The sequence below is a fragment of the Sapajus apella genome, unplaced genomic scaffold (genome assembly GCF_009761245.1).
Source record: "Sapajus apella isolate SASKATOON/1434 unplaced genomic scaffold, GSC_monkey_1.0 scaffold2, whole genome shotgun sequence".
NCBI lineage: Eukaryota > Metazoa > Chordata > Mammalia > Primates > Cebidae > Sapajus > Sapajus apella.
Window position 1 is genome coordinate 82,781,109 of NW_022436942.1, and position 7,346 is coordinate 82,788,454.

The 7,346-nt window shown below is 59.4% G+C and overlaps 1 protein-coding gene across 24 annotated transcripts in view; it reads right to left on the reverse strand.

Moving 5' to 3' along the window:
- NCOR2 (nuclear receptor corepressor 2) overlaps positions 1-7,346 on the reverse strand; it is a 243,982-nt gene that overhangs the window by 206,271 nt on the left and 30,365 nt on the right. For 23 of the 24 annotated variants that reach the window (XM_032243915.1, XM_032243811.1, XM_032243904.1 and 20 more), the window contains exon 2: positions 2,209-2,255. The exons of the other annotated variant lie outside the window; for it this stretch is intronic. The gene's annotated coding sequence lies outside the window, so the exon portion shown is untranslated. The remainder of the gene's footprint in view (positions 1-2,208; positions 2,256-7,346) is intronic. 24 annotated transcript variants of the gene reach the window in all.

Sequence of the window (7,346 nt, forward strand, 5' to 3'; positions counted from 1 at the left end):
ACCCACACGCTCCCCCAGATACCCACACGCTCCCCCAGATACCCACATGCTTACCCTGAAATACCTACACGCTCTCCCAGATACCCACACCTCCCTTCCCCTCATTCAGGTCCCTGCTCAAAGGCCACCTTCTCAGGGAGGCCCACTCTGACCCCCACTTTGAAACTGCAACCCCTACCTGCCCGTACCCTCCACTGGGAGACCAACTAAGTGTCGGACTCGGTCACCTTTGGTCATGGTCTGTCTCCCCACCCGGAGGACCAGATCCTTGATCATCTTGCCCACAGGTCTGTCCCCAGCACCCACAGCAGAGCCTGGCACACAGTAGGTGCTTTAGAAAGAGTCGGTGCACATACGAACATATATATAGGCATGCGCCGCAAAACCATGTGGTTCCGTTCTGGGGAGCGCGTGGCCAGCCGGAGCCATGGCTATGCGAGCTTGGCAGGGATGGACTTTCACGAACCTTGACCACAGCGCCGGCTGATCACCAGGCTGTGTGCTGTCACCCACGCTGGTCCAACCCTGGCCCAGGACACCTTTGAATATGGCCCAACACACATTCATCAACTTTCTTAAAATGTCATGAGACCCTCTTGGGAATTTTTTTTTTTTTTTAGCTCATCAGCTATCATTAATGTTAGTGTATTATCCGTGTGGTCCAAGACAATTCTTCCAATGTGGCCTGGAGAAGCCCCAAGATTGGACACCCCTGGTGTGGCCTATGGCTCACAGGCTACCACCTGTACAATGTGTGGCTGAATCCCACAGGCCACTGGAACCCCGTGGCACACTGTTACCCAAATGTAGAAAAGGAACAGTAAAAACATGGTATTGTCCAGGCACGGTGGCTCACGCCTGTAATCCCAGCACCTTGGGAGGCCAAGGCAGGTGGATCACTTGAAGTCAGGGGTTCAAGACCAGCCTTGCCAACATGGCAAAACTCATACTCTACTAAAAATACAAAAATTAGCCATGTATGGTGGTGCACACCTGTAATCCCCCAGCTACTGAGGAGGCTGAGGCAGGAGAATAGCTTGAACCCGGGAGGTGGAGGTTGCAGTGAGCCAAGATCGTGCCACTGCACTCCAGCCTAGGCAACAGAGCAAGATTCTATCTCAAAAAAAAAATACGGTATTATAATCTTTTGGGGCCGCAGTCCGTCGCTGATGGAAACGTCGTTATACAGAGCATGACTGTATTTGGAACAGGAATGAAATCTCCCAACAGCGGCCCGGCATGAGCCAGAACACACCAAGCACCCACGTGTGCCCCGGCCTCCGCATGCATGAGCCCCGCGATGCCCTCGGCGACCGTGTCTGCCTGGCTGTGGAATGAGCAGTCTGGGACAAACCCGCTGGGTTCCCTGGGAAGGGTGAGAAGGGGTTCTCTGCTTCCAGCTGAAAGATCTGGGCCAGGTGACCAACCCGTGCCTCAGTCTCCCCACTTGTAAAACGGGGCTAACTGCCCATTCTGGAGTGTTGCTGTGAGGGTCACAAAATGGGGTGACGCGTGAAAAGCATGACCTGTGATTACGGCTCGCCAGGCACCCTCTCGGGCCAGGCACTGTCTCTGCCAGCATTCGTCGGCGCAGCAACCCCACATGGGGAAGCTATTGTTACCCACCCACCCCCAACCCCGTCTTCAGATGGAGAAACAGAGACACAGAGAGATCAAGCAGCCGGCCCAGGTGCCCAGCACAGAGGCAGCGGAGGCAAGACCAGGACCCAGGCCATCTCTTTGCCTGCAGGGCACAGGGACCACAGTGACTCAGCCTGAGGGCTTCCTCCAGCACCCAACACCCGAACACCTGGGCCCAGCCACAGGCCCCACCCTGGCCAAACCTGCAAGCCCTCTGCCAACGCACAAAAGCAATGTGCCCGAGAACCCCGGAGCCCAGAAAAACCCACCCCCGACACTGACACCGTCAGGGACCCTCCTATCTCGGACGCATCATCGAAAAGTCACTGCAGCAGCTCAGCCAGGAAACAGTCCATGCCTGGGGGACCCCACAAACTGCCCCAGGTGCTCACTGCCCTGGACAGCTCTGACGAGACAGAACCCTCACGCCACTGAGGCCATGCCGTACCCCAACCACACACTCCAGGCCGAACCTGCCTCCCAGCCATTCCAGACCCGCTTTCCATGAGATGGTCCAGACAGGATGAACCTCCTGGGGACACCAAGAGGAGACAGACATGAACCTACCAGAAACTGCCTCCAGCGAGGCTGTGTCCTCAAAGACTCGGGGCGACCTGTGGAGAGAACACGGGCCTTGTTACTAGGCATCGCACGCATGGGGCTTGGGGAGACAGCACTGACGTTCGGGGACAGGGGGCCGTGCTTCCATCCGGGCCCACGCGTCGCCAACGCTGGGCCAAGTATTTCCCCACGACAGCCCTGGAGGCAGCTACTGCTACCTCTCTGACAGGGAGGGAGACTGAGGCTCAGACAAGCAAATCTCATGCCCAAGTTCTTAGAGCTGTGATTCAATCCCAGGGGTGTGGATTGTAAGGCCACCCAGGGGCCCAGGGCCGCATCGCCAGGCCACTGGGAACCTCCCCGTTAACTCCCAAGGGGACCCCACAAACAGGCTGGTGGGCTGAAACCTGAAGGATGGGGCCGGGGCGGGGGGTGTCTACTATTCTCATGAAAGAATTTTTGTATGGTTGGTATTTTGGAGTTTTTTTGTTTTTGTTTTTTGGAGACAGTCTTGCTCTGTCACTCAGGCTGGGGTGCAGTGGTACAATGATGGCTCCTGCAGCCTCAACCTAAGGTATCCTCCCACCTCAGCCTCCTGAGTAGCTGGGACTACAAGCACATGCTACCATGCCTGGCTAATTTTTGTATTTTTTATAGAGACAGAGTCTCACCATGTTGCCAGGCTGGTCTCCAAATCCTGGGCTCAAGTGATCCTCCTGCCTTGGCCTCCTAAAGTGCTGGGATTACAGGTGTGAGCTACTGTGCCCAGCCTCATTTAAGAATTTCTGAGTTACCACTGCAATGCAGTGACAGCTCCAAAATGCAGAGGGGACACCCACAAATCAATACGGGCCAGTTAACCCAGCAGCAAACAAAGACGACAGAGACACTTCACAAAAGAGTATCTACAAATGGCCGAAGAGACACAGAAAGATGCCCAGTATCATCAGTCCTCAAGAGAGGCCAATTAAAACCATGGAAGGCCACGCTCGCCCAGGCAGACAGCAACCTGAGACAGACAGCATCAAGTGCCGCCGAGAAGAAGGAGCACCTGGAGCCCTCACCCTCCGCGACGGGATGCAAACGGAGCGGCTACTTTGCAAAAACAGTTTGGCCGATTCTTACAGTTCAGCACATGCTTGCCATATAACCCAGTAATTCAGCTCCTAGGTCTTTACCAGGCAGACACAAAAACAGCCCAGACTCGTGCACGAGTGTTCACTGCAGCTGTATTCTGAATCGCATGCACACTGGTAACAACCCAACAATCCATCGGCAGATGAACGGGCCGACAAACGGTGGCACATCCAAGCCACCTGATCACGAAGTGCAGAAACTAAAACCACAGGGAGGATCGTGAGGCTCGGGCTGTGTCCAGGAAGCCAGATCCGGGCCTGCGGACTCTATGTTTCCATGAGAGGACCCTGGGGAAGGCAAAACAACCTTCACATCTGGCAAGAGGCCCGCAGAGGCAGTCAAATGCAACAGAAAGAACGTGATTCCCACGGAAGTGAGGATGCCGACCACCTCTGGAGAGAAGGCAGCCTGAGGCTAGAAGGGGACCCCTTGATAACTGTTCACTAATTTGCACCGAGGAGTTTACACATTCTTTCTCATGTGAACTTCTGCGTGAATAAGAACAGGTACACACCAGTACAGCGGGCTGAGCGCTGGACAGAGTCAGTCTCACGTGGAACTCTGGGAAACCCCTTCTCCACCCCTAGCTGGAGCTGAGGGATCGGGACGGGGGCGGCCAGGCCTGCCAGCTCCCACACGGCTGGGAGCAGCTGCCCACGGTGCTCAAGCTCTGAAGCCAGGCTCCCCAGGCTCCAGTCTGGCTTCCACTCCTCCTAGCTGTGCCACCTGGAGCAAGCAGCTTCCCCTCTCTGAGCCTCAGATTCCCCGACTCTAAAATGGAAACGATGATTTTTAAAACGCTGACCCCACAGGAATGCCGTGAACATCAAGTGCCCTTGGCGCCAGCGTGTGCCACTTCCAGTGCACAGTTCTTGCTGGGCATGACTCCTACCCCCGCCCAGGGGCTGGCAGCCAAGCTCCGAGAGGCCAGCCCTCTCCAGCGCCTGGCAGGCCCTCTCAGGCCCCAAGGAGGGAGCCTTTGAAAGGGCAGCTGCGGGCAGCTCGCAGGGGGACAAGCCAGCTGCTTCTTTCCTGCCCTTTTTTCTTTTTTAAGCATTTTTTTCACTACAATGCCCCCGGGTTTGGCACTTGGTCATGCCATCTGCATCAGCTCCAAAATCAGGCCCTGCGGGAAGGCTGGAAACAGGGAGGGCCTGGGCACATCTTCACAGCCGCCTGCCCCAGCTCCCAGAAGCCTCAGTGGTCAGCCACCTGCACACACCCCATCACGGGCTCGGGCAGAGCCAGGCCTGGCGGGCGCTCTCCCTGGGCACCAAGAAGATCCTGACCTCCACCTGGGAGGACCAGCTGGGAGACCAGACCCCATCTTCTCCTAACCTGCTCCCCCCAGCCAGCTCAGCCTGCAATCCCCAAACAGATTGCCAGGTGTCCCGGTGGCTGCGGTCAGGGCAGGTGAGGACCGTTCTCAAGGTCACATTGTCCAGAGGTAAACAGGGAATCTCCCAGCAGTGATGGAGTGACACCTAGTTCCAAAGAGGGGTTCCCAATTTAGAAAACTCGGCAAGGACTTCCCACGAGAGGCAACTGTCACGCTGGCCAGATTCCAGGGAGATGACTGAGGGGCCAAGGGGCAGGGGGCACGGGGCTGAGGTGGGAGGGAGCCCAGGGCCCCGGCTGGAGCACAGCAAGGGGGAGAGCGGGGCGGGCTGCAGGCAGCAGGGGGGATCACGAGGGCTTCTGCACACGGGTTTTATCACCAGAGCAAGGAGCTCAGGAGGGTTATGCGGGCTGCAGGTGGCCAAGGTCCTGCTCCAAGGTCGAAATGCACCTGGCCGCACAGCACGGGTGAGGGCGAAGGCCAAAGCCAAGGGAGAGGCCACTTCGCCAGTCCAGGCGAGCAAGGTGCTGGGCGACCAAGCTGGGCGCAGTGAGGTGGGAAGGGCTGGCAGGGAAAGCATCAGGCATTGGAGTCTGAAAGGTGGGCAAGGCATGCTGACAATCAGAGGCCTGCTCCTCCTTCCCGACCCTGGGCAGAGCCAGCGGGGGAGGGGAGCAGGGAGTGACAACATCTACTCCCTGCAAGGAGCGCAGCCATCCCGTGTCCCGGGCCAGGAAGTGGCTGCTGTGAGGGAGGACTCACCCAAGGCCACAAAGCAAGGAAAGGAGTGAGTGGGGATCCAAACCCAGAGCCAAGTGCGTGCACCATGGGGAGACAGGGCACAGGGCACAGCGCTGTCCGAAAGCGGCCAAGGAGTGCGCAGTACGGGCCGCAGGGTGGACCGGGCCCTATGCCTCCCTGGCAGAGCCACCCGTGCCAAGGCTTCCCGGCTCGGCGTTTCCAAGCTCAGCCCTGCGGCATGGTCTCACGCTGTCGCGGTCTCGCTGTCTCACGCACGCGCGCTGGCGCGGCCTCGCTGTCTCACGCACGCAGGCGCGGCCTCGCTGTCTCACGCCGCAGGCGCGGTCTCGCTGTCTCACGCGCGCAGGCGCGGTCTCGCTGTCTCACGCGCGCAGGCGCGGTCTCGCTGTCTCACGCCGCAGGCGCGGTCTCGCTGTCTCATGCGCGCAGGCGCGGTCTCGCTGTCTCACTCACGCGCGTTGGCGCGGTCTCGCTGTCTCACGCGCGCTGGCGCGGTCTCGCTGTCTCACTCACGCGCGCTGGCACGGTCTCGCTGTCTCACGCACGCGCGCTGGCGCGGTCTCGCTGTCTCACACGCGCTGGCGCGGTCTCGCTGTCTCACTCACGCGCGTTGGCGCGGTCTCGCTGTCTCACGCGCGCTGGCGCGGTCTCGCTGTCTCACGCGCGCAGGCGCGGTCTCGCTGTCTCACTCGCGCGCTGGCGCGGTCTCGCTGTCTCACTCACGCGCTTTGGCGCGGTCTCGCTGTCTCACGCACGCAGGCGCGCTCTCGCTGTCTCACGCGCGCTGGCGTGGTCTCGCTGTCTCACTCACGCGCGCTGGCACGGTCTCGCTGTCTCACGCGCGCTGGCGTGGTCTCGCTGTCTCACGCACGCGCACTGGCGCGGTCTCGCTGTTTCACACTCCCTTGTGCTGACACGGGCCGTCTCCCACCACTCACTCGCTTAAGGCGGCAGTCACACTCGCTCACTCTGCTGCACTCCCACACACTTGTTCACGCTCGTGCACACCCAGGTCATGCTCACCGGCTTGGGGCCACCCACACACACTCCAGCTCAGGCCCAGGCCCACTGGCTGGCTCCTCCCCATGGGTCCCACCTGCTCCTTCACTCTCCCCCTCGCCCTCCCAGGCAGGCTGGGAGCACCCCTGTTCCTCCAAAGCCTCCGGCTCAGACCACCCACAGCTGGAGGAAGGGCCAGTCACCCGTCCTTGCACCCTGGGGCTGGCCAGACTCATCTCCTGGCAAAGTGGATGCACAGGGGGATCGAGGACCGGATTGAACGCTCCCCTCTGCCAAGCCCACAGGCTGAGACTTGCCCCCACACGATCCCACCTCCTTTGCCAGCTCCCAAGCAAGCCCTGTAAGGCCCACCTCCTGGCGTTGGCTTTTACCCTCAACTCTACCAAACATACCGTCACAAGCACTATCTTTTTTTCTTCTCCAGGAAGCCTACCAGGCTCACCCCAGCCACAGAGGCCAAACTGACTTGTCCATTCGCCACACTCAGAGATGGGAAGCCACCACCACGGCCACACAGCCACAAGAGGCAGACCCAGGTGACAAACCGAGAGGCAGCTTTGACCTGCCTAGACCAGGACACCATCAACCTTCAGCCACTCAACAAACAGAAGTAAACACCCTCCTGCACACCAATAAGTGAGCAAGGTGATTGCAAAGAGTGGCCCCTAGAGTGATGGACGTAAACCACAGCGACCCTGCAGTGGATGGAGGGTGGGCAGGGAGGGCATCGAGGGTCTAGAGCTGGAGGGGAATGGGAGTGGAGAGCTGGAGGGGGAATGGGTGTGGAGAGCTGGAGGGGGATGGGGAGTGGAGAGCTGGAGGGGATGGGGAGTGGAGACCTGGAGGGGGATGGGGAGTGGAGAGCTGGAGGGGGATGGGGTGGAGA